General features: G+C 38.6%; 1 long non-coding RNA gene across 1 annotated transcript; it reads left to right on the top strand.

Annotated features, from left to right (window-relative positions):
* The first annotated feature begins 15,673 nt into the window (after positions 1 to 15,673).
* Positions 15,674 to 16,892, top strand: LOC134541524 (uncharacterized). Its single transcript, XR_010076652.1, has 3 exons — positions 15,674 to 15,799; positions 15,886 to 16,203; positions 16,815 to 16,892. It is a non-coding gene; the product is annotated as an uncharacterized LOC134541524 (long non-coding RNA).
* The last annotated feature ends 7,637 nt before the right edge of the window (positions 16,893 to 24,529 follow it).

The raw sequence follows: 24,529 nt of genomic DNA, 5'->3' as shown, positions 1-24,529 counted from the left end.
CGTACTATTTAGGAAAGTGTATTTTTTTAGGAAACAATATAATTATTTAATTCTCCTTGAATACATTTTTTTTAAAAAGGACCAATCTCCCAAATTTGATCATAGTTTTTAGTTAGTGCAAACAAAAAAATGTCATAACATCCCATTGGTTTCTAAGCCCGGGCGTGGTGAAAGCATCATGTTTTGTTCTGTTGACAGAAACAACTGGTAAGTTTCGCGTGAAACAACTTTCAGCCGAAGCGTTATTTGTACGACTCGCGCTCCAACTAGCGACATTGAACCTTATAACACACTCTTGATCCTGAGAAGTGTGCTTCATCTCTCTTCGCACTCACACACACTCGGGGGAAGAATGTACCACCGCTCAACACTAATTGCGCTCTGCGAAAACCCACGGGTGAGAAGCCAAGGTTCACTGACCGGACCGTATCATGCCGAAGGGCAGCTGAACAGGTCTCTCAGCGCGAGCTTGGAGAGGGGAGTATGCAGCCCTGTAGTCAGTTTCCACGCATTTGCGCAGTGGCAGCTTCCCTATGCATGCTGTTTTACACAACGTCCCTTCTTTCATTTAATACAATTGTCGGATATAAACCCACTGCAGGTTTACACTGTTTGTCATTTGAAAAAATTCATAAGGGCAAAAAAACACAAATCCCCAGAAAAACAAGCCAAAATCAGATGATGTGAAACAGATAAACCCAACAATGAACCTAAACATGTATTATAGACAACATAACGACGGCAGTACAGACGAACACATTATAACTGAAATATCAGACAGCAGAAGATTCCGTGGAAGGAATTTAGTCATGAAAAAACTAACATAAGCACAGGCGAACACAGTGGGCAAACAACGACGAGACAGTTTAAACAATAAGAGTAAATACAGACCGATTGCAAAACCTGGACAACGTAGCAAATATACAAACACAACGATGAAGATAAACACGTATTACGGATAACACAACGACCACAACACCGATGAACCGAGTAGTTTTCCTATCATGACAAAACATCCCCATTGCACGAATCGTATATTAGTACCTACTAAACGCTGGTGGAAAGCCATTTTTATACACAAACACTTCTATATGAGTAATTGTGAGTCAAGTATTAAATTTTATTTTAATATTCGGCTTCAAAATCTCAGGAAACCAAACACAATAATTAAGTTCGTTCATTGAAAAACGAATGTTATAAAAGATAAAGTCTCTACTCGTGAACGTAACTTAAAACTTTGCTTACCCAAGAGCGCGTAGAACACCCATTGAAAAAGTGGAGAGCTGAGGACGAGGGGAGTTGCAAATTGCCCCATTTAACTGCGGCGGGCGGTTGTTCGCTCGCCGAGGAAGTGTTTACGAGCTGCCGGCGCCCGCCTCGTCCCGCCGGAAGCCGTCCTCTCGGGCACAAAGAGTCGCAACCACGAGCTGTGTTATGTCTGTCGTAATTATCTGCCGCCCTTGCGGTGACGTGTGAACGGAGCTCCTTCCCCCGCCCACAAACCACCTCCATGCCCGGCTCGGAACAGGACTCTAGAGATGTAATTAAACGGTGCTTTGAGTTACCCCTCCCCCTCAACTTCATCATAGACTTTCCTCTGCGATGGCTTCGCAGGGAAGTTAATTATATCCACCAATACGAATTTTCGATAAATGAGGGCATCGGTCTTTCTGACGGAGAGTTTCATATTGCGAACGACAGACAGTCACTTCATCTTTTGCCAAACATGAAACGGTCGCGAATTAAGTTTTTGACCCAGTTTATTACAGGTTCTTTTTATCAAATTGTGCACCATTTTAGTAAAAAGGCCCGGTAATTAGGGATGACTTGTGTCCAGAGGAGAACATTAATCCTTAACAACTATGTTGAAGGCATTTTATCTTTTTTTAAAAAATTGACAAGTGTTTAGTAAAATTCATTTCATTCATCTGGCCCTCCTGAGAAATATTTGAGTAATCATGAAACATTCACCTGATCTGCAACTAAATCGAAAAACACGGGCTGACATCCGCGCTGTGTTGGGGCTAATGGCCAAACCACTAACACTTTGGACCACAAATGACGTTTTCAAAAACCAATTGAGGGTTCACAATGGTGTTTCAAAAACGTACAGTACTGGAATAAGAAGTTCACTGACATTGACTTATCAAAGTATGCAAATTTAATGTTGCAAATAACAATGATAACAGATGGCACTTCCTTAACATCATAGTTGTTTTAAAAACCATGTATAGGTGTTCATTATATTATCCAAACATTTCCTGTCTCAAATAAGACATTAATTTTATATTCAATGGAATTAAACACTAGACACACACACCTGACTGATCATGAAATCATGATTGGAGTTCCCGCTCAATAATCACGCAACAACAAGAATGTTTTGCACCATCGCTATGTAAACTGTTTTAGAACGCACAAACATGTTTGACACACAGGAAAAAACAACCTATACTACCATATATGTCTGTACTAAAGAAGTATTTATGACAGTGTTTCTTTTCACAAGCAACATCATTGAAATCTAAAACAGAATTAACCAAGACAGCAATCATGCAACATAACCTCTTCTCTGTCACTGAATGGAAACTATTTGAGCCATCTTAGCATGTAAAATTGGTTATAGGTGTTGATATTTTTGTTGTAATAAAGAATTTGAATAAATTTTCAAACCTAAGTCCATTACATTTCTTCAACAAACTTAGTAATACACTTGTTTTCGCAAAATTTGAGGGACCTACAATAATGCAGTGCACAGATGCTGGATGAAGATGACTACGATGTAACACATGTACTAGTGCTTAATTCTCAACTAATAATTATCCATATGTTATGTGTGGTAAACATGTATTTCAGTGCTGAACATTACTACAGTTCGATAACATCCAGAAATCAACATTTATTTTGTTGTTGTTGTTGGCCACAACGAATTTGGTGCTGTTAAATTAAAAGTAATAACTGATAATATAGTATGTATAGTTGTAATGGGAGGATGAGGTTAACTTAAGTATTTGCGCAATTGAGTTTGTTCAAATGTTTGATGCTATAGGTAAATGCATTTAACAATTTTGACATCTTAAATGTTTGTGATGGCCACAACCACATTAACAACAAATACCGCGAGTCAGAGGAAGAGAACACTCAGAAAAAATTCAAACTCAAATAAAAAAAAATATGATACTTGCGCTCGAGAGAAAATTTTGATGTTGGATGGTAGCATATAACATACGTTTGCATATTTGTATTAGATAATATATTTTATGTATATAATATATATAGAACATATGCTAAAGCATTCATGGGTAAAAATTTCGTAAATTTATCTATGTTAAAGCATAACATATTTAATGCATAAGTTATAACATATAGTACCATCAATTACTTTAGTTCTTACTTATATGTTAAAAAACGTGTAAGGGTTTTATTTGCTGGCAAAGTAGCACAGGCAATATTTCTTATACACTCGATTTAGCGAGTTTTTATTATTTTTTTGAACTTTTAAGCCAGCCACAGAATGAATAATTATTTGGCATATAATTAGTATCTATGTGTACAGAAAGAAATATTATCATTTTATTTCAGCGATCTGTTGTAATTCTCAGTACCGGAATAAGGTTAATATGTAAAATAAGAATCAACTGAGCTACTGAGCTAATAACACACAAGCATGTTTCGTTTTACTAACAAGTATTTTAATGAATAAATAAGGTAGGATTTCAAAGAGTCCATATTAGCTATAATACTACAGAGAAAATAATTTCTGCACCTTTAAAGAGATTCCTTTAGAAACCATTTGCCAAGAAATTGTTTTTAATACCACAAGAAAGATATTGTATTTTTGTGCAACACATGGCTATGGTTTATTTTAAATATATAATAAATAGGTTTTTTGAGATAATACTGAATGTTTTTTTACGAAAAATCGGAGCATAATTATATATTTAAATTGGTGTTTCTTTCAAGTGTGGCTCACATCCCGTTACACTGCGTCATGAGGCACTTCCCCACACACTACCAGGTTGCGTTTCTCCAAAATTACTGCTACAACTTGTCAAAACGGCACAAAGACATATGCGCATTACTACCCCTGACTTTAGATTCTTAGTGTGTGAGCTAAACACCATATAAACAATAATCAAGGAAAAATTATGTTCCAAAATTTTTAAATCTCGAGTAGGTGATCGCAGCTATAAATAAAAAAGGCATAAAATTATAAGCATTTTATTATGCTCCCAAAAAAATCTTTAAATAAATCATTACATTCGTTGTTCAGTAAAAGTGAGCTTATTTCATAACTTAGCTCAATACCGAAAATTATTAATGAAAAATTAATTTCCTTACAAATTACATGCGTACCAAATTCCCCGCATATGATCATTTTATGAACTGACCAATAACAAATACATTACTAAAGACACTAAATTTTAACTATAAATTGTTACAGGAACAAACAGCCTGATAAAAAATACAATATATAAAGGAGGAATTTTCTTAACTGTCAACATCATTTTTGCACTCGATTAATAATTTTAATGGGGTGTGGGATTTACTCATACAACTGCCAAAGAATTAAGATGCTAACAATTAACGCTATTTTGGATTAGTCCCACTAGTGGTATTTATTTATCTCTTTTATAGTTTCTGTGCACATATACGTGGTAAGGGAGCAAACAAGGCAATTCCGGGATTCATAAAGAAAAAATTTCTTGCTGACACGCTCACTGGACGCGTCCGAGTTCAACGAGTTTATCCAATGTGCAGATACACTGGGTGGGTACCACGTTTCTCTTCGTCTCTCGATGAGTTGGGTACATTCAGTCTCGCATGCCCGGCATAGACCAAGCTCCTGGTATACCTGCGTAAATAATGGAGTGGTTGTTACCGCCTTTTACGTAAACACGTCCCACCGCCAGGTGACGAAACGGTGCTAGCAGCGCTCGCGTTTATTTCCCCGCGCACTATGTCTTGGGGACCACACATACTTCTGCACGAGACTCCCAAAGGGCACTGAAGGGCGTACAGTACTGCGTGTCGTAGCAAACACACGCGGAAACAGCCTTTTTTTTTTTTTTTTTTTTCCTAACCTAACTAAAACCAAGTGTATTTGGGAGGGGTCCGGGTTAGGGAGGGACCTAAGTGTGTCTCAGGCCGAAGCCTATACGCCTTAGTCATACTGGGATTAGCCATGCAGGGAGAGGGTCGCATGCATCGTGTGCTAGGAGGGGATTGGCCAGCCATGGCAGCGATTGGCGCCATGACTAACTCCCCTCACTCTTAACTCTAGACTAAACTACTAGATAAGTTGGGCCCAGGTAAAACCTGCATAGACACAGGGAAAACCCTGGGCACTTTCATGCGGGATGCCAAATTTCATGCATTAATTTCAGGCAGGTTCAATACGGGAGAAAGAAGGATGGTTCAGGAAGAAGAGTTGGTCAGAGCAGAAAGAGTCTACCATGCGGGGTTTGGGCGCTTGGACTTAAATGTCCGCATTGTTTGTTGTTCTGCAGTTCTGGATCTTCTGACCAGGGACGCGAGCGCCCCTGGTGGTGGCTGGCCACACCGGGCCACCCACTCCGCCTCCAGTAGCACCTAAACTAAAAGTAGAAAATTAGAACACCTTACTTACTAAACATACACAAACAGAACATATTTCACTATGTGTACGCTCTGCTAGTGCGGAGCGTAGGCTACATTATTTAAGATATCTTAAAGCTAATAACTTAATATGAATTAAACTATTATATTTTTGGTATTTTATTTGATTTTTTTTTTGTTTTTATTATTTTTAATTTTTCTCTCTTAGCCTAATATATTATATTACTTTATTTAGTATCTTAATATCTACGCACTTAAATATAGTGGTAGAACTGCCAACATATAAAGTCACAGGCGAATGGGAACAGAGCACTCGTATTATTGTTTTAAATATTCAAAATTTTAAGTAGCCATGCCCTGCAGCAGTGGTACCCATCGGAAAGCAGCATGCCACTCGTATCGGCAACCCCAGCTCGATCGGTGTTTATTTGCACTAACTATCCGGGCAAACACGTATCACAGGACACGACTTCTACCACTAATTTTAAATTATATCGTCGCGACGCACCACAGGCCTACCATGCCCGGCAGCAAGCAGCATGCCACTCGTATCGGCATCCCCAGCTCGATCGGTGTTTACTTTCACTGAATGCGAGGGCAGAGGGCAGGTTTAATGCAGTACGACACTCTTTGTCGCTACGTTTGGTAGCCTAACTATTTATTATTGTAATTAAGTATAAATTAACTTGAAGTTTCATTTTAATTCACGAGTAGTATTTTCATTGGCCGGACGAGTCGGCCAACCACAGCGCAGCTACGGGGGCCTGTGAGCCAGGATTGAAACCGGCATTTTATATTTCCGATGCAAATCCGGATCTTTGTCGCCAAGGGAGGAAATAAACGGATTTTCACTTAATTTACATTTATCATAGAATTTCTGAGTAGTCCTAACATAATAGTCCTTTAATAATTCGAGTTTTAGCTCCCTATGCATGGCCCTGACGGGACAATACACAGGTGCTTCAGTCGCGATACGAATGCTCTTGTTCTGTATTCTCTGTAGCTTTTTCAGATGGGATTCTGCTGCTGTTGCCCACACTGGTGCCGCATAGGTAATAATGGGTTTAATTAGCGCGTTATATATGGTTAATCCGTTTTTAACTGAGCTACCTCGTCGTCGACTCATGACTGGATAGAGTGTCATTAATCTCGTGAATGCCGCCTTTCTTTTTGCTTCTATATGGTCGCGCCATAGTAATTTACGATCCATATGTACGCCTAAATATTTTACTACGTTTTTGTGCGGTATTTCTGCATTGAATAGCGTTAATTGCGGCCTATTTTCTAGTGGCGGGAGATGTTTCCGCGTAAAAACAATGGCTTCGGACTTTGTAGGATTAACTTTAATTCGCCATTTAGTGCACCAATTTTCTAGTGAGTTTAACGCAGTTTGAAGCCTTTCTGTTGCAAGATTTAAGTTGCGTGACCTACTAAACAATACTGTATCGTCGGCGTATAGGCCAAACTGTACTAGGCGATGCTCAGGTTTAGGCATGTCGTGTATGTAAATGTTAAATAAAACGGGTCCCAGTATGCTACCTTGCGGAACGCCTGCTCTGATTCGTTTCTCGTCTGACAGTGCCCCCTCTGTAGTGACTCTGAACGAGCGATTGGCTAAATACGAGGCTAATAATTTTATATAGCAGTCGGGGAAATCGGCTTGGTATAGTTTATAGATTAAGCCTGCGTGGAAGACTCTATCAAAAGCTTTCTCTACATCTAGAAACGTTGCTACATTATAGCTGTTCCATGTAAACGCTGTTACTATTTCTTCCGTCATGCGTACTAGTTGTTGCGTAGTGGAATGCGCGCTGCGAAATCCGAATTGTTCATTCGGCAATATGTTGCGTTCTTTAATATGAGTATTGAGTCGTTGCAAAATTATGTACTCAGCTACCTTTGACATTATACTTAGTAAGCTAATTGGCCGATAGTTTTGTGGCATTGTTTTATCTTTACCAGGCTTATGAAATACCATTACGTTGGCCTGTTTCCATTGTGAAGGGAAATATTGCAATTTAAACATGGCATTTATTAATTCAGCTAAGTACTCTAAAATTTCATCAGGCAGTTTCTTAAGGACAACTGCCTGTATGCCATCTATTCCCGGAGCTTTACGCGGTTTCATACGTTTAATAGCCTGCTTAACTTCCTGCGATTGAGTTAGATAAGGCTCTGAAGTTAAAGGCTGATTTAGTTTTATTCTTAATTCCCTATATATCATTGCATTAAATATTGGGTCGCAGGGCTCGATATTAGGTTTAAATGCTTCTTCTAATGTGTCCGCGAATGCCTGTGCTTTATCTATTGGTGTATAAGCGACTCCAGTATGGGTTTGTAATGGAGGAATTTTATCTGTCTTGTGGAGGAACCGCTTTGTCATACTCCAGGTGCTACCATCTTGCACCTGGAGCTGGGAGACTTTCGCCTCCCATTGGCTGTCCCTCCACAGAGTTATCTCATCGGAAATTATTCTTTGTAATTCATTAATACGCGCTTTAATGTCACGCTGTCTACGCCTAGTATGTTCGCGCCTTAGTCTACTTTTCTGTGATATTAAGTCCCTTATGTATGCCGGCAGCTCTCCCTGCTTAAACTTAACCTCCTTTTCTGGGATGCACGAGTTTATTGCAGTTTGTATATTTACTGTGAGTTCTGTTACTGCTGTTTCAATACTTTCTTTAGTTTCTAGGTTGGCAGCATCGGCTGCGGGCACGTTATCTAATAGATGCGTCTGAAAGCCTCGCCAGTCAGCTTTTTTATAGTCTTTGATTTTTCTCGGCGGATTGGTGTCAGTGTCCGCGTCATCGAATATTAAATGTACTGGGAAGTGGTCAGACGACAGTTCATGGACGACTCTGAGTTCGAATCCCGTTTGGACTCTCTTATTTAAAACGATATCTAGTATGTCGGGGGTTTGCTTTAGTGCTCCGCTATCGTGTGTGGGCTCTGAGGGAGCATAAACTTGATAATTTTTATTAGACTCATGCCGTTGCAGCAGGAAGCCATTGGCTGTGTTGCTCCGACAGTTCCAATCCTTATGCTTGGCATTAATATCGCCAACTGCTAAAAATGCAGGAGCTGAGCCATATAATATGTCCAGCTCATTCAAAGTGAGAGACCTACCCGGCCGTGCATACATGGAAATAAGTACTATGTGTTGGTTGTTGATTTTAATATTTATTGCAACAGTTTCTAATTCATTAAATGCAGGTAAATAAAATTCTGTGTGCCTAATGCTTCTGTGGACCACTAAGGCCACCCCTCCGCTTCTGGTGTCACGGTCGCGCCTGTAAACATTATAGTTTGATATCGTTAATCTATCTGTTGGTATTAGGTGAGTCTCATTGATGGCCGCGATTTTAATCTTATATTTTAGTAAATGATCTGTAAACTCGATTATTTTGTTTCTAATTCCTCGTGCATTCCAGTAGAGGATGGTACCTAAACTACTGTCTACGGGATTAGTGTTCGTGACAGGACCTAAATTAGGGGTGTGCGGCATTGAAGCTGGCCGCTAGTGTCTGCACGAAGCTCATGGTGGCTTGTATCTTTTCCTCAAGGGACATGGCCGCGTCGCACCAGATGGCCATGAGTTGGCACATTGGCTCAAGGGCCTGGGACAGGTTTGGGTCCTCAATAAATGTTTTGGACTGGCCCACGACCTTTAGAAATGCCTTAGGGTCGGGACCTGGCTTACGAGTGGAGCTGGGCTGCAGTGGAGCAGTTGGCAACACTGCAGGCGCTGACTCGATCTGCATTCCAGTGTCCTCGTGCTCGTGATTCCCCCGGGGTGCCACTGGGATTGGCTTCGTGCGTGGTGCGATGGGTGGAGGGGGGGCGGGGTGCTGCGGGGCAGACTGTACCTGCCTTGGAGCAGGCTGTTCCTCCGGGGCCCTCTTCCCCTTTCCATTTTTATGTCCCGAATGGTGTTTTTTCGGGGCTCTCTGGGGCTGTGGCTGCCCTCGGGGCCTCCAAGAGTTGGCCACAACAGGGTATTCCAACTCGTACCTGTCGTCCAGCACCGAGTACTGGTTGGGGCTCTGCCACTGTTGAGGAGCAGGGCAGCTGGGGCCGCGCCATACCTGTCTGGGGGGCTGGGGCTGGTAGCTGGACGAGCCAGCTTGTTGTGACTGAAAGTGTGTTTGCGCCGCAGCTGCAGCTCGCTTGTTTTCGCGAATTGCACGCTTTGACTGCAGCTCCCTTTCCTTGCGTTCCTCCTGCGGGAGATAGCGCCAGTTTTCACGCTTGTAAGCCTGGCACCCTCTGTAGTTGGCGCAGTGCGGGCCCTTGCAGCTCGCGCACTTTGCCTTGTTCCTGTCCCCTCCCTCGGGGCAATTCTCTGTTTTATGGCCCTTGCTGCACCAGCGGCACACAGGAGATGCTCTGCAGCCTTTCGTGGGATGCCCAAAACGCTGGCAGTTGCCACACTGCATGGGACCTTTCGGGTGGCGGTAGTCCTCGACACGAATGCTGAGGTTACAGAATGTTTTTATGGCGTAAATCCTATCTGAGTTTACGGCCTTCGGGAGCTCAACCACAAGTTTATTTATTGGGCGCCTGGTTTGCCTGTTGCATAGGAACCAGAAGTTCTGTACGGGCAGGCCCATTTTTACGAACTCTGCCTGGATAAATTCTTTGTCGATACTGCTGTGCACCCGACAAAAGACGAATTTATTAGGGATCTCGTCTGGCTGCAGTAGAACAGAGTGCTGCACACCTGGCTGCTCTAATGCCTGTACTGCACGATGGTAGTCCTCTATCGTGGCAGTGTGGATCATTAATTGATCGTGGCCTCGACTTACGCACGTCCATGTCATATGGAGAGCTGCGTCCAGTGCAGCTTTGATGACCGGGTAGCTGTGGCCTTGGTCTACAAATACAAACAGGGGTTTTACCTGTACTTTCTGTGCCTGAGGGGCAGGGTTCTGTGGCGCAGGGATCGTGCCTGTATTTGCACTCGCAGCCGGCTGGCTGGCTGAGGCGCCACCCTGTCGCCGCGGTTGTTTACGCGCACGCTCAGCGTGCTGGCGCGTGATGGCGGGGTTGGTGAGGGGGGGACGCAGCCTGTCGCGGTTTTCCCCTCTTTTCACTAGGGATGCAAAATCGCTCTTAAAAACATCGATATCACGAACATCGATGTTCAAACGAAAAAGCATCGATGTTAAAAAAACATCGTTCTGACAACCGATACATCGATGTTTTAACCGATGTTTTTAAATATCAGGAAAAACATGCCAAAATGATTTAAATTATAGTATGTAGCGAAAAACCATACCTACTACAGGTCCACAATATCCACAAGATAGCTGTGAAAGTTGAGCGGTGACCGTAAAATTATATAGCGGAGAAATAACGATAAAGGTGTACTGCACTGCCCTTAAGTGGTTTCAAGATTCTGTATCGGTTGTTTTATGCCTAAAAATTACTCCAAAAACACGCCTTTTAGCCATTTTCACTCTACTAAAAACACAGTTTAAAAACTTAATCCGCATTCAAAAGTACCTTTCGGTATTCAGCGAACACTTAAATGCTTTTCGTAAACATACCCCACTCGGATATCTTGAGTAGTTTTCAAATCACGTTTTTCCTGAAGCTCTGTGCACCGTATGCAGGTGCGTAGCCAGTAGGGGGGGGGGGGGGGGTTAGGGGTTCAACCCCCCCCCCCCCTTAGCACCAAATCTTTAATTAAATTTCTTATTCATCACTCAAATAATTTCATATTAAAAATTAATAAAATTTTTACCATTACAATATTTAAATTTAAGTACCGAAAACTGCTGAAATAGCACTATTTTACACCTTAAAATCCAAATTTTCCCGGGGAAGGGCCCCCGGACCACCCACTTTAATACAGGGGAGGGGGGGGGGGCATGCTTCTTAACACCCCCCATACACAAATCCTGGCTACGCCACTGACCGTATGTGTGCCCGGGCAGCCTGCAGTTAAGACACAGACTTACTTAAAATAAAATTACCCTTATTTTTTATGTTTTTAGTTATCATTTCGTGAATATATTGTAAATAGTACAGATCATGAGAGATCTATCTATCCAAAAACCATTGCGATACGACATTTAGTTTTCAAGAAACTTTTTTTTAAATTTTCGATACTTATAAAACTTACATTTTTAAGTATAAATAAATGTTGTAAACGCTAAACCATTTTGGTTGGTATCCTTATTTTTTTTTACAGTATTTGAAGAAGTCTATATTCATTAAAAAAATAACTATTTTTTACACAATTTATTTTTAATTGGGAAAAAAAAATAGGGAAAAAGCATGAAGTGTATGTGCAGGTTTAAAATGTAACATTAATTTTCTCGATAGAGCTAGCGAGACCGTATCGGTACCAATTAATAGCTTGTATGTACAAAAAGCTATGAAATTGTCCATAAAGTCTCGCTGCTTTTATCCTTATATTTTTCAAAATTTAAAAGAAAATTCTTGTGTAAGCAAATTTTTTTTAACGGTACCTATTTATTTTTTCCAAATGATTTTACACATCTTAAAGTACTGGGAAAAAATTGATACTGAAATCAACCAAATAGTTCAGTAGGTATTTACAACATTTTTGATACCTACTTAAAAATGTAGGTTTTTATAGTAAGTATAGATAGTTAAAAAATTGTATCTTAAAAACTAAACGTATCGTAATGTTTTTTTATATATTCAATAAATATTCATGAAATGATAGCCAAAATATTATAAAAAACTAGGGTAATTTTAATGATGAACGATGTCGATGTTTTAGACTTTTTCGTCGATGCATCGGCGATGTATCGCTCTTCAAAACATCGATGCTAACATCGATGTTTCATGAACGATACATCGATGTTTTGAAAACATCGATGTATCGTTTGCATCCCTACTTTTCACCTTCTTGCTCGAGACAGTGATGAATCCGTCATCGCTGCTCATCTCTGCCTCGTCCTCACTCGGCAAGGGCACATTAATTCCTTCCATCTGTATCTCTGTACTGTTATCTCTCTGTACAGTAGACATCCTACAACACACTCGCACCCACTGACCAACAAACCTGAAATTAATCGAGGTTTGCGGCTAGGCTGTAGGGGCAGCTACGCCCCGGGCGTTTTGTGTGCTTACACTCTTAGCCTATATTCTCTATACCACCTCTGGCCTGTGTACAAGTACACAGGCTATACTAGTGCGCGGAGCTCCTCTTCTCACGTCCGACCTCTCTCGCGTCGCCCGCGCAACCCCTCACTCGACTCAGTGCGACTCATCGACTCGCGGAAACAGCCTGCGTACAAGAATGGCACTGTATCCGCCCGACCCCTCAGCCAACACCACCGAGACTCAAGGCCTCCCCACCCTGTCGCCCGAAGCCTGTGACGTCACGGGTAAGAGGCCGAGGGAGGGTTGGTTGGGCAGGCTCAGGAATGTGTAACGGTCAGTGCAGCCACTTGCCTTGACCGTAGCAGGGGTATTTCCGTGGCGTGTTGTACGTTACTTTTAAATACTTTCGTCGCGAGTGAGCATAATAAATGTGTCATGGTATACAAGTGTTGTGTTCCACATTGTCGTGGAAATTATGAAGGTGGTCCGAAAGTTAACGTCTTCAAATTTCCCGAAAGTGAAAATAGTAAATAGTGGTGTTGGCTCAGCCATCGCCCAAGACTGGTAGAGAAGAAGGTTGGGCCGTCTCGCCTGTTTTGAGTAACGGTACCCCGGAGGGTCGCGCGTGACGTCACCGCGGCGCATCCCTCTCCGAGTCTAGGGCTGACTGCCACGCATTGCCAGTTCCAGACCGCGATTTTTACCCGCCTTACTTCGGCATGAGTTCGTAGTTATATCGGAGTGGTTTAAAATTATATTTATTTATTGTAGTTTCCTTATCCTACTTATGTTTCGGAGTTTAATGGTATTACAACCGCACAAACGGGAGAGCTGCGAGTTTTTTGTTGCTGCGATCAGTAGTCGCACGCCGTAGTGGATTTTTTTCGTGCTTCGTCGTGGATGTGACTGTGTAATAAAAATGCCCGCTTGTGCAGTTGCGACCTGCAGAAACGTTTCAGGTCGTGGTGACAGTGCGTTATGTTTTTATAGATTTCCTGAAGATCCAGACATTTCAATAAGTGGGTGTTAGCTTGCAAGAGAAAAGACAAGTTCAATCCGAGGAATGTTAGCATTTGTTCGGATCACTTCGTTTCCTAGGACTTTGAAAGAGACTTACAAGCGGAACTGACCGGTCAGAAGAGAAGAAAAGTCTTGAAAAAATGTTCTGTGCCACATGCAAACATACCTAATAAAACTGAATGCACTTCAGACTATAGAGGAAAACGTCTTCGTTCGCGAAACGTGAAGAGGAAGCTTGTGGAAGAATTACACAAATCTGTAAAGGCACGAAAATCGGACGATTCGGTGCATTGTAACACTGTACATGATGAACAAAAAACTCCGAATTGTCAGTTAGTTGCAGAAGACGATGTGAACTCAGAGGCTTATTTGTCAGCGAAAATGCAAGCCATGGAAAATGAAATAATGATATTAAAAATGAAAGTATCTGACCTGGAAAATGAAATAATACGGAGGCGAGAATCTGAAAAGCGCTTGGAAATGGAAAACAAAATGTTGAAACAACAGTTATTGAAAATTAAAATTCTGCATAAGCGATGTCCAAAATTAGTTAAAACTGAATTGCGGAATATTTTGAAAAATGTTTTCACGCCAAAACAAATTGAAAGATTCATAACCAAAAAGAAATGCTGCTGGGGAAAAGAAGACATAGCAGCAGCAATTACTCTAAGATCAATTTCTCGGAAAGCCTATCTTTACATGAAAAATAAAGTAGGCATGCCACTTCCGGGATTGTCAACTCTTCGAAAATGGACCAGGAATTTAAAATGTATGCCAGGAATTCAAACTGAAGTGTTAGCAGTCCTTGAAGCTACGACTAAAATCATGACTGAAACAGAGCGCATAACAATTCTGTCATTTGACGAGATGAGTGTAGATTCAAGATTATGTTACGACCAAAGTGACGATAGAATACTTGGGCCAAATATAAACGCACAAGTAATAATGGCTCGAGGACTAGCTTCAAAGTGGAAACAGCCAATATTTTACGACTTCGATAGAAAGATAACAAAAGATCTTCTTTTCGATGTTATAAGAGCGCTCGAGGAACGGTCATTTTGTGTCGTTGCGATGGTCAGTGACATGGGCGGAAGTAATATAGGCTTGTGGAAAGAACTAAATATAACACCAGCTAGTACAACGTTTGAAAATCCCCATAGTAGCCACCCTGTGTGGGTTTTTGCAGACATGCCACATGCCATTAAGTTGTTGAGAAATAATTTTTTGGATTATGGAATACAGCTCCCTTGTGGAACAGTTATTAGGAAAGATCATGTGCAAGCCATAATTGAAAACACAGAATTGAAATTGTCTCCAAAACTTACTCCTCTTCATATTCAGCTAAAAGGGAACACTCGCCAGAAAGTAAAATTTGCTGTTCAGCTGTTTTCGCATCACACAGCGACACGGCTTTCCTTGAAATATCCTGAACATCCAGAAATCTGTAACTTCTTTGAATTAGTTGACAAGTTTTTTGATGTTATGAATTCAAGATTTATTCACGATAAATGTAAGCCGTGGCACAGTGCTTTTGGTTTTCGAATTGAAGAACAATTGTCAATAATTACAGAAATGGAGGCGATGGTTCTTAACATGAGAATCGTAGGTCACAAAACATTGATGCCATTTCAGAAAGGTTTATTAATTTCTGTGCGATCTGTAATTGGTCTACACAATTATCTTCAGAAAAATAACTCACTGAAATACATCATAACTTGTCGCTTAAACCAGGACTTACTTGAAAGTTTTTTTTCGCGCCTCAGAAGCATCGGCGGTACTTACGATAACCCTACACCAACAGATTTCAAGTACAGGTTCAGACAAATGTTACTAGGATCTGAACTTCCTCTGCCACAAGGCGCATGTGTTGAAGACGATAGTTTGAAGCAAAAACCATATCTTACCAGCCAGATGTTCACCGAATTGAATTTAAACATTCCAGAAAACAAGAACGAAGAAAACGAGGTGGTTCAAGATGATTTGTTCACGCCCTTGACTACGTCATGGGAAGAGAATGAAGCATTAAGATATGTAGCTGGATATTTGATTCATGCAAGCGAGGACGCTAATCTAAAAAGTATTGAAGAAACAGAAAACAAAGGTAATTATCATAATTTTATTTGTTGCTATGATTTATTTTATTTTATTCTCTGTTTACTGTAGGATTGTGTGTTTTGATTTTTATAGATGGATGGATAGAAATACTGAGTCGCGGAAAATTGACTGTCCCGTCATCAAAATTTGTGAAAACTGTACAGCATGCTGAAGAAATATTTAAAACACATCACGGGTTAGGATTACAGAACGGAAAAGGTGTTGTGCGAAACTTTTTCGTGAAACTAGTAGAACATTTTCCAGATGTTAACAAAAAAGTTTTAATGAAGTTTGCAAGAACCAGAACTTTTATTAGACTTCGGCATTTAAATCGTCAAGCAAAAATTGCAAGCACGGAAAAGAAAAGGCAGAAGAAGCTTGCACAGCTTGTTCAGAAAACCAGAAATTAAGGTAACTGATATATTAATATTCGTCAATGTGCTTGTTTGAGTGACAAAATGTTATAACTGCATGCATATGAGCAATATACAATGGTATGCGCATTTTTCGAGCCATGGTTTATTTCTTTTTCTAGTCAATTTATGCACTCCCGTCTCGTGTTCATATCAGTAAGGCCGAATTGGTAATAAACACAGCGTGTAGTTTCTACACTACTTAAAAATGAACGTCTTAGTCTACAATATAGTAAATTATTAGATTATTGGTATTTGTATGACCGTCTTCAGAAATGCTCACTTAGTCACTTTAGGAGTATCCTTAAAATAAGTTTCAAACATACATAGTATAATTATAATATAATATAATTACCTTGCAAACAAAAAAACAAATACGAGTAGGTATTATTAGAATTTGTCCGACGAATCGCTTGCACGAGCATGAAACACGATGCGCATGAAACTGTTATTATGTATATATACTCGTAACAAAGTTATTTATTTTTCCTCTCCAAATTGTGACAGCCACATAACTGTGTGAGATATAAAGAAACTGTTTGATATATGTTCCAACACAGTAGCTGTATCGGCGTGAAAACGAGTGAAAGATGTAGGTTTTGCCCTTAGCTGAGAGCTCAGCTGGCCGGTTCCTGCGCCGCAGTGACGTCACGAGCAGCCCTTGGAAGTACCGTTACTCAAACCGGCCATCTCGGGCCAACCTCCTTCTCTACCAGTCTTGGCCATCGCCCACTGACCTCTGTCTCTCCTCCCCCTCACAACATTTCGCGCACTCGCTATAGGCGCGCCACCGACGGGATATAGTTCCAACAGACTTTCACACTGTTTACACACTAATATCTATGAAACTATTTCTACTCCCAAAAACCACTAAAATAACGACGTATAGAAATATGTAAAGCCTAAAATTACCAAAAACCAAAAATACAATTTTAAGTATAAAATCACAGTTCAGTTCTTTTTAAAGTCTCAAAGCTACTAGTCTATTCTCGGTCGTGCTTCTCATTTCTTACAAACTTTGGCATAAACGCACCACGGAAAATTTCTGACCCAGTAAAAATTATAATAACAGAACAATACTTATAAACTTAATAAGGGGCATAATAAAAACAATTTAATAATCATAAAAGTAAACGATTAACTATTAGAGAGTGACGCAGCAATGATTACTTCACACGAGCATAATGTTTTTGAACAATGGGAAAGATAATAAAATTTAATAACTACAATAAACTTTGTTTTATTATGCTTATTAATGTGCGAAATTAATACTGGAAAGCTATTCAGGGAACGGTTTACAAGTAACTTTAACTATTTGAAGTACCTACTGGGACAACACAAAGCCCAGGTAAGAATTACAATGAATATACCTACGACGTTTGTTTTAGAATTATTATTTTTTCCTTTTGGTTCCTGTATGTTCAAAGTTCAAACAGTTTTAGATAAGCGCATGCTCGTGCATGCTCGTGTTGCAGCGCCACCTACGCAAAATGGTGACTCTTGAGCGTAAAGCGTTTTGTGTTCTGCAATGTGCTAAGAGTAATTTCAGTTCAGTGTGCTTTGTTTCAAGTTTAATTTTCGAAGTCCCCGACCGTTGGATTAATGATCGAGACGACAGAGCTCTTTTTCTCTGGCCACAATGTTAACCTGACGTAAACCCATTAAATTATTTCCTTTGGGTCTTTATAAAAGTTCGTGTTATACGTTCCACCGCTACCTAATAATTTACCAGAGTTAAGACACAGAATTGAAGAAGCTAATTGCTTCCATTACTTCGAACGTGTTAACCAAAAAAGTGGGAAGAATTGGACTTTAGTGTGGATGTGTGCGGTGTTACTAAAGGGGCACATATTAAACATTTTTTGTAAACAGTTACCATTGAAACTGTGACATTCTTTTATGGACACCATGCACTTTGGTTGAATCATATTTGGTCTCAATTTCCTAACACATATCACATCCCACGCAGCTTCTCAGCCCTTTGTTTCCGCGCCTCACTGCACACTGGTAGGAGGGCGGTGCGAGCGAAGGCCTGGGAACTCCACACGGGATGTCCGCGGACACGTGCGTCGTTCACTTTTATGTCCGCTCGTCTCACACCAACCCGCGGGAAAACACAGATAGAAAACTCTGGCTTGAAAAGTATGCTGAGGGAATTTTACCTTGGGCTCGAGTAAGCAGAAGTAACCACATGTATGATACCATAGCTCCAAAATTGTACGATGTACTGAATATTATCATTTCAACTAACTCTTTGCCTGACATAGTAAACAATTTTTATTGAATCAAAGATTTTTTATTCTTGGACATTTTGTTATGTTTAAAGTGCAATGACTAAAAACTCTAACCGAGTCCAATAAAAAGTATGGATTTCAGTGGTTTTCTTTGTAGGTTTGTTCCAAAAAATCGAAACATTCAAAGCATTGCAAATACTCCAATGACCGCTGGAATGGTTTATAAATTAAGGTATCGTTTTTTAAACCTAAATTAATAATTTTGTAATTTCAACAGTAAACAGGATTCTAGTAATTTACTGTTCATATAAAAATACTGATTCCAGATTTTATATTTTTAAGTCTTAGACTACAATCCTATGCCAGTCTAGCTTAAATTTTTTATATAATTTTTCTTTTGGAACTTTTTTAAGGCTTTTTAAAATTGCTTTGTTTTTAAAACAGAGTGAGTAATGTTCCATATCCGTACGTATAGCCCTAATACTCTACTGCTGTACAATACGTCTTGCTTCATGACATAATTATGACATTTCTGTGTACCTGGCCGCCGATTACGTGCCTACTGGACTTGCGTTCCTGGCTTCTGAGTAGACGTGTCTGGCTACCGGCTGAGCGTACCTTTTCAGCAACTTGACGTGTCAGCCTGTACAACCTATCTAACGTTCCTAGACAACTAGTGGGTGTGACTGGGCACATGTGACTGGATGTGTCTGGCCACTGACGGGACGTGCATGGTTAATAGTCTGTCATGTAGATATGCCCCGAAGACACATGTCAAGGCATGCAAAGGAATTGCTTCGCCTTCTAAGAAGATTGCAGAAATCGAGAAACGCTAGAAATGTTTTTTTTTTTGTGTTCTAGTAGAAATTACGTAAAACATTTTTATTTGTAATTTTATTGTTTTTTTCTGAAACCTGTCACTTTTCTTTCTGTTTTGCATCGAGTAAGAACATAATCAAGGACGGATATAGATCGAATCAATCATTATTTTAACAAACTATTTTTTTAATGATTTTTGGAATTTTTACTGAATTCCTAGGTGTTTAATAATGAAATTCCAAGATGGCATCGGTAGCTCACCTACAGCTGTTAGTTAAGATATTAAAGAAGTTTTTATGAATTTTCGCAATATAATAATGAATAAATATTTTTTTTACCTAAAATTATTTTTTTCATCAGCAAAGGATCAAACCAAGGACTGAAATCAATTGAATCAATAATTATTTTAATAAACTAATTTTTTTCTCCGAATTTCTAGCCTATATAATTACAGATTTTCAAAATAGTGGTTTTATAAAAGGCGGATGTGGAGTCATCTAAAATGGCCGACGACCTCCTGATCATAGTCAACGAGCGGCGGACACGCCCAAACATGGCCGATACCTCACTATTGGTAACCACAACTGAGTAAACCACCAAGCCATACACCCATAAGAATAACATTGCGCCTGAAACCCCATTGTCATACTACTTACAACAGATCAGGTAAACGTAAACTGTATTTCGAATGCTCGTTCGGCTAATTTGAAGACACTGTGATTTTTCTATAATTCATAAAAATTTCATACATTTCAAAAGCGCTACTATAAAAGTAACATTTATATATTTACTAAGAACATAACATTCAAAGAAAAATATTATGATTAAATGTTTTGAAAATATTACCAATTAGGCGCATGTTTATTATCTTACAATAAATCCTTAGTTATATTCTTTAGATTTCAGGACCAACAGTATGTTTTGTTAAGTGTACTACAACGAGTTAACCCTTTGTCTTGCAGTGGTATTTCTATGATACCACTTTGAATAAATGGTACTATTAGGATTGTTTCAGTGGTATTGCCGAAATACCTAGCGTGAGAAAGCCTTGTGCTGCTATCTAGCGATCCTAACAAGATTGAGCAACATTGGCAGCTTTAATTTTTCCTTGCCCATAAAAACATATTTAATTAATGTCAGCTAAAGGTTACACAATAGATTCTAATTTATTTTTAATATATTTCTGTGTGCCTCAAAGGGTTAAACATTCCGTATGAATAATATATATATTTATTTTGAAAATAAATTAAAGTTGGCTTTTATATTTGTGAATGTTATTTTTCTAAGAATGAAACATATTTTGGTTTCATAAATATGTAATTAATAAAATTACGTATAACAATAAAAATTAATTATGAAGTAATCGTATTTTTAAAGTTATACTTTTTAGGCGCGTTAGGAAAAAATTATGAGAGTGAAATATTAAGATGCGCGCGCATCACTGTAACAAAAATTAACAGGTTGAAGCTGCCCGCTAAACCGCTCATTAAGGCTCGAAAAAAAGCTACCAACAAAATATAAATAGAACCTCTATTATTCGCGCATGTTGGCACGCTCGTCGCCTCTGATCACTGTTTTCATATTTATAATATTTATCCACATTTTTCTAGTTTATACATTCACAACACGTGTTTTAGTTTCATACAAGTGCGAATTATATATGTGCTAATAAATTACATTCAGTAGTGATTTAAATTGAATATTTTGATTAATATTATTTAATATTCGTAAATATTAGTAAAAAAAATTGTGCTTATATGCATTTTCAAGTGCTCCAATTTAATAGAGGTTAACTATCCGTATGTATTATTTATTGATATAAATTAAAATATTATTTTTTATTTAATATAATTAATACTATATTCTATTAAATTATTAATGTTAAATATTTATTATTGGTTATTTAATATTTACAAAATAAAGAAATAAATTTAATAAAACATTGAATAAAAATTGTGAAAAAAATTAAAATTAGAACATCAAATTAAAATATTAATTTTTAATATTTATTATTAAATTGAATAAATAATAAATATACATAAAAATAAATGAACTAATTATGAAAACTTTTTGATAAAAATGAATAGTTAATACTTAAGTAAGAAATTAATAAATATTTAAAAAATGAATAAACTTAAATTTTAATTGTTAAATTTATTATTAAACGTGTTTATTTTCTTTTAAAATATTAAATAATCAATAATAAATATTTAAAATTAATAATCATATAATACTTAGTACAAATAATGCCATATATATTTATTATTCTCTTAATTTAATTTATTTAATTTTTCAAATCCAATCTCAACTTTATTGACTGTGTTGACTATCTTTTTCCAACCCTTCTATTATTTTATTGTAATTAATTATTTGCATGGAATTAAAAACTATTTTATTAAGATGCCAAAGAAGTGTAACTTCTCACGCGCGTACATAAGTACACCCACCAATTTTTTTTTTTTCAAGTTAATACTGGTGGTTTTTGGCTACAGAATTTCAGGAAACCCGGTCTTGAATCACATTTGGCATTAATGATGAATAAATTCTGTCATTTCCCGAAATTACTCCTGGTAAAATTTGGAGAATATTATTTCCTTACTTTTTCCGATGAGCATTATTTTTTTTTTTTTCCCCCGTCATACTTTCTGTCTTTATTGTGGACGTGATCCGAAAAAAAACCAAAAAATGCAAAGAAATTATGGTAGGAAACCTTAAATATTTATTGCAGTTTTGGAATAAGTGGCTCAGTAGTTATACATTTGACTCGCATTTTAGAGGATGTTTAAATACATTCCGACCATTCTGATTATGGTTTTTAGTGTTTTTTCTTTCGAAAATTACTTCCGGAAAATATTCTGAAATGTAATGTTGAATAAAACGGGCTCTAATCATCTTACTTCCGAAGAGCCGTTTAACCCAAAACCATGATTAATAAAATTCTAACAAATAAAAAAATATGAGAACATTAGCCGAATTAGTTACGTTCCTGTTGTCTTATGATCACGTTAAATTTAGTGGGAATTTAACCGCGTTATATACTTTTCTATGTGTCAGCTCTTCAACTTACTCATTTAGTATATCTTTATTTTTTTTTCGAAATACCTGTATGAACACCATTTCCTGAAAAATTATTATCACATTAGAAGAAAGTAAAAGAATTTCTTGTATATTATCGAAACAGGTGAGAGTTGGTGCTAGTGAATCAGGATCTACCAACGTGTCTAACTCGAGAAATTCTCCCAGTCTGTGTTTCCCGGTTTGCGTAAAAGTGAGGATGGCTAACGAAGAGGTCGTTCATTATGAGGGAAAATCGGCGGTGGCTGATATCTTGCAGAGTTTACGTGACGATTCGCTGTGCCGGAGATTGGGACCTCACATCTCCCGCATTAAGCCGAAGAGTAAGCCCCATCCCCCCCTCCCCCTCATCAACCAAGCCGCCCTCTGCTCGTCCCTTAATTACACGCCATCTGGAGGCGAGCACTAATGACCTATTCTCCGCGCCTCGGGAGAATGACGACCAGCAAGCCCAGAGTGTCTTCGGTTCCGAGTGGGAACCTTCTGTTCTTCCAGTGCCCGGCTTTCACTCTCAGAGGCAAAAAATATGGTACTGCGACTTTTTTATGACGAATATTTGTGTAGCCTGCATTGAAACATGGCGATCCATGAGGTGTATTAGGATCACAGAACATAACACAATCATAAGAAACTCCACAAGTGGTAGCCAGTAAACGAACGTTCTAAAAATTTTTTCATTCAACCCTCTTGAAAATCTATACTATAATAAAACAGTAGTTTTTTTCTGTCTGTCTGTCTGTCTGTCTGTTTGTACGCGGTGTTCTACGAAATTACTGTACGAATTTTAATGGGGTTTTCAAGTTAACTTGAGCGTAGCAGTGAAAGAAATATAAGCTTTATTTCATCAAAATCGGCTCAAGGAAAGAAAAGAAATCTTAATTTTATGACATACAATATAATCATTATAAGAAGCCATTAAGTTTTGCTATTGTAAGGAACTAAGTAGAGAGTAAGAAAAAATAAAATCCTGACAGTTTGTAGTGTCACCATATTTGTTTCAATTTATCAATACCCTTTTTGCAGAAAATCATGTTTCATAGACACATAAATAGTGAGTGTGTGTCATTTCTCTATGTCCACGAGGTCTCGCCGTGTCAATTTTCTCCTTGGAGCGAACCCGTCCGCTTTATTAAATAAACAGCTTTTATCGTTGAATGATTTCATGATTTATTTCTGCTCTCATAAAAAGTTAGTTTTATAGACATTCAATAGGTGTCTCTCTCTCTGAAAATCAATCTATGAATCATTACAAATTTATTTCCTTTATTCATATCAGGATCTTTGTTTGTTGTGGTTGCGTGTTTTTCTGGTAATTGTTACAATATGTAAGGTTTTGTTTGGTTGCAAGTTTGTGTTTTATTATTGTGTGAGTTTTCGGGTTGGTTTCCATCTCTTCAAGCTGCCAGCAAAGATAACAAATAATAGCTGGAAGGAATGAGTATGTGAAGTAGGTTTCATTGTTTAATATTCACCAATGTTACACATCTATTTTCCAATTGGATACAACCAAAGCATTATGTTTAAGTGCTCTATCTTTTGTTTTAAAACTTGAAATCTGCATAGCTGCCGAGTACATGTTGAGAATAACTTCATACGCCTCCTACAACACAATTCAGACAAGGAAATTGATACGAATGACGAAAGAGCAATCAATAGTTGCCTTTGTTCCATTCAAGATATTGTGTTTTCGATTGGGGGCAACTCCGTAAGTGAATATGGCCTTCCTGTTCCCCAAATTCTACCCGATCAACCACGCCTCAATCGCGAATATGTTGCTGAGACTAGCTACAATACTGCAGCATTGACCACCGCAGTAAATGACCAGTGTGGTCGTTTCAATCTGGAACAAATTGATATATTTCAAACAGTCATACGAAGCGTACTTCATAGTGAAGGGAAGCTATTTTTCTTGGACGCCCCCGGTGGTACTGGAAAAACCTTCGTGACAACAGCAATTCTTGCTGAGATCAGGCGACAAGGTAAGATTGCCCTGGCAGTGGCTTCATCAGGAATTGCAGCTACTTTACTCCCTGGTGGAAAAACAGCTCATGCTATGTTAAAAACTCCAATCGATTAAGACACTAATGAATCACCAACATGTTCGATAACAAGAAATTGTGATATGGCAAAAGATTTACAAGATTGCTCGCTAATTGTTTGGGATGAATGCACGATGGCGAAAAAAAAGCAGTTGAA

This window comes from Bacillus rossius (genome assembly GCF_032445375.1).
Source record: "Bacillus rossius redtenbacheri isolate Brsri chromosome 4 unlocalized genomic scaffold, Brsri_v3 Brsri_v3_scf4_1, whole genome shotgun sequence".
In the NCBI taxonomy this organism is placed as follows: domain Eukaryota; kingdom Metazoa; phylum Arthropoda; class Insecta; order Phasmatodea; family Bacillidae; genus Bacillus; species Bacillus rossius.
The sequence above is the reverse complement of the archived record's forward strand: the minus strand, read 5'-3'. Positions and strand labels throughout refer to the sequence as shown.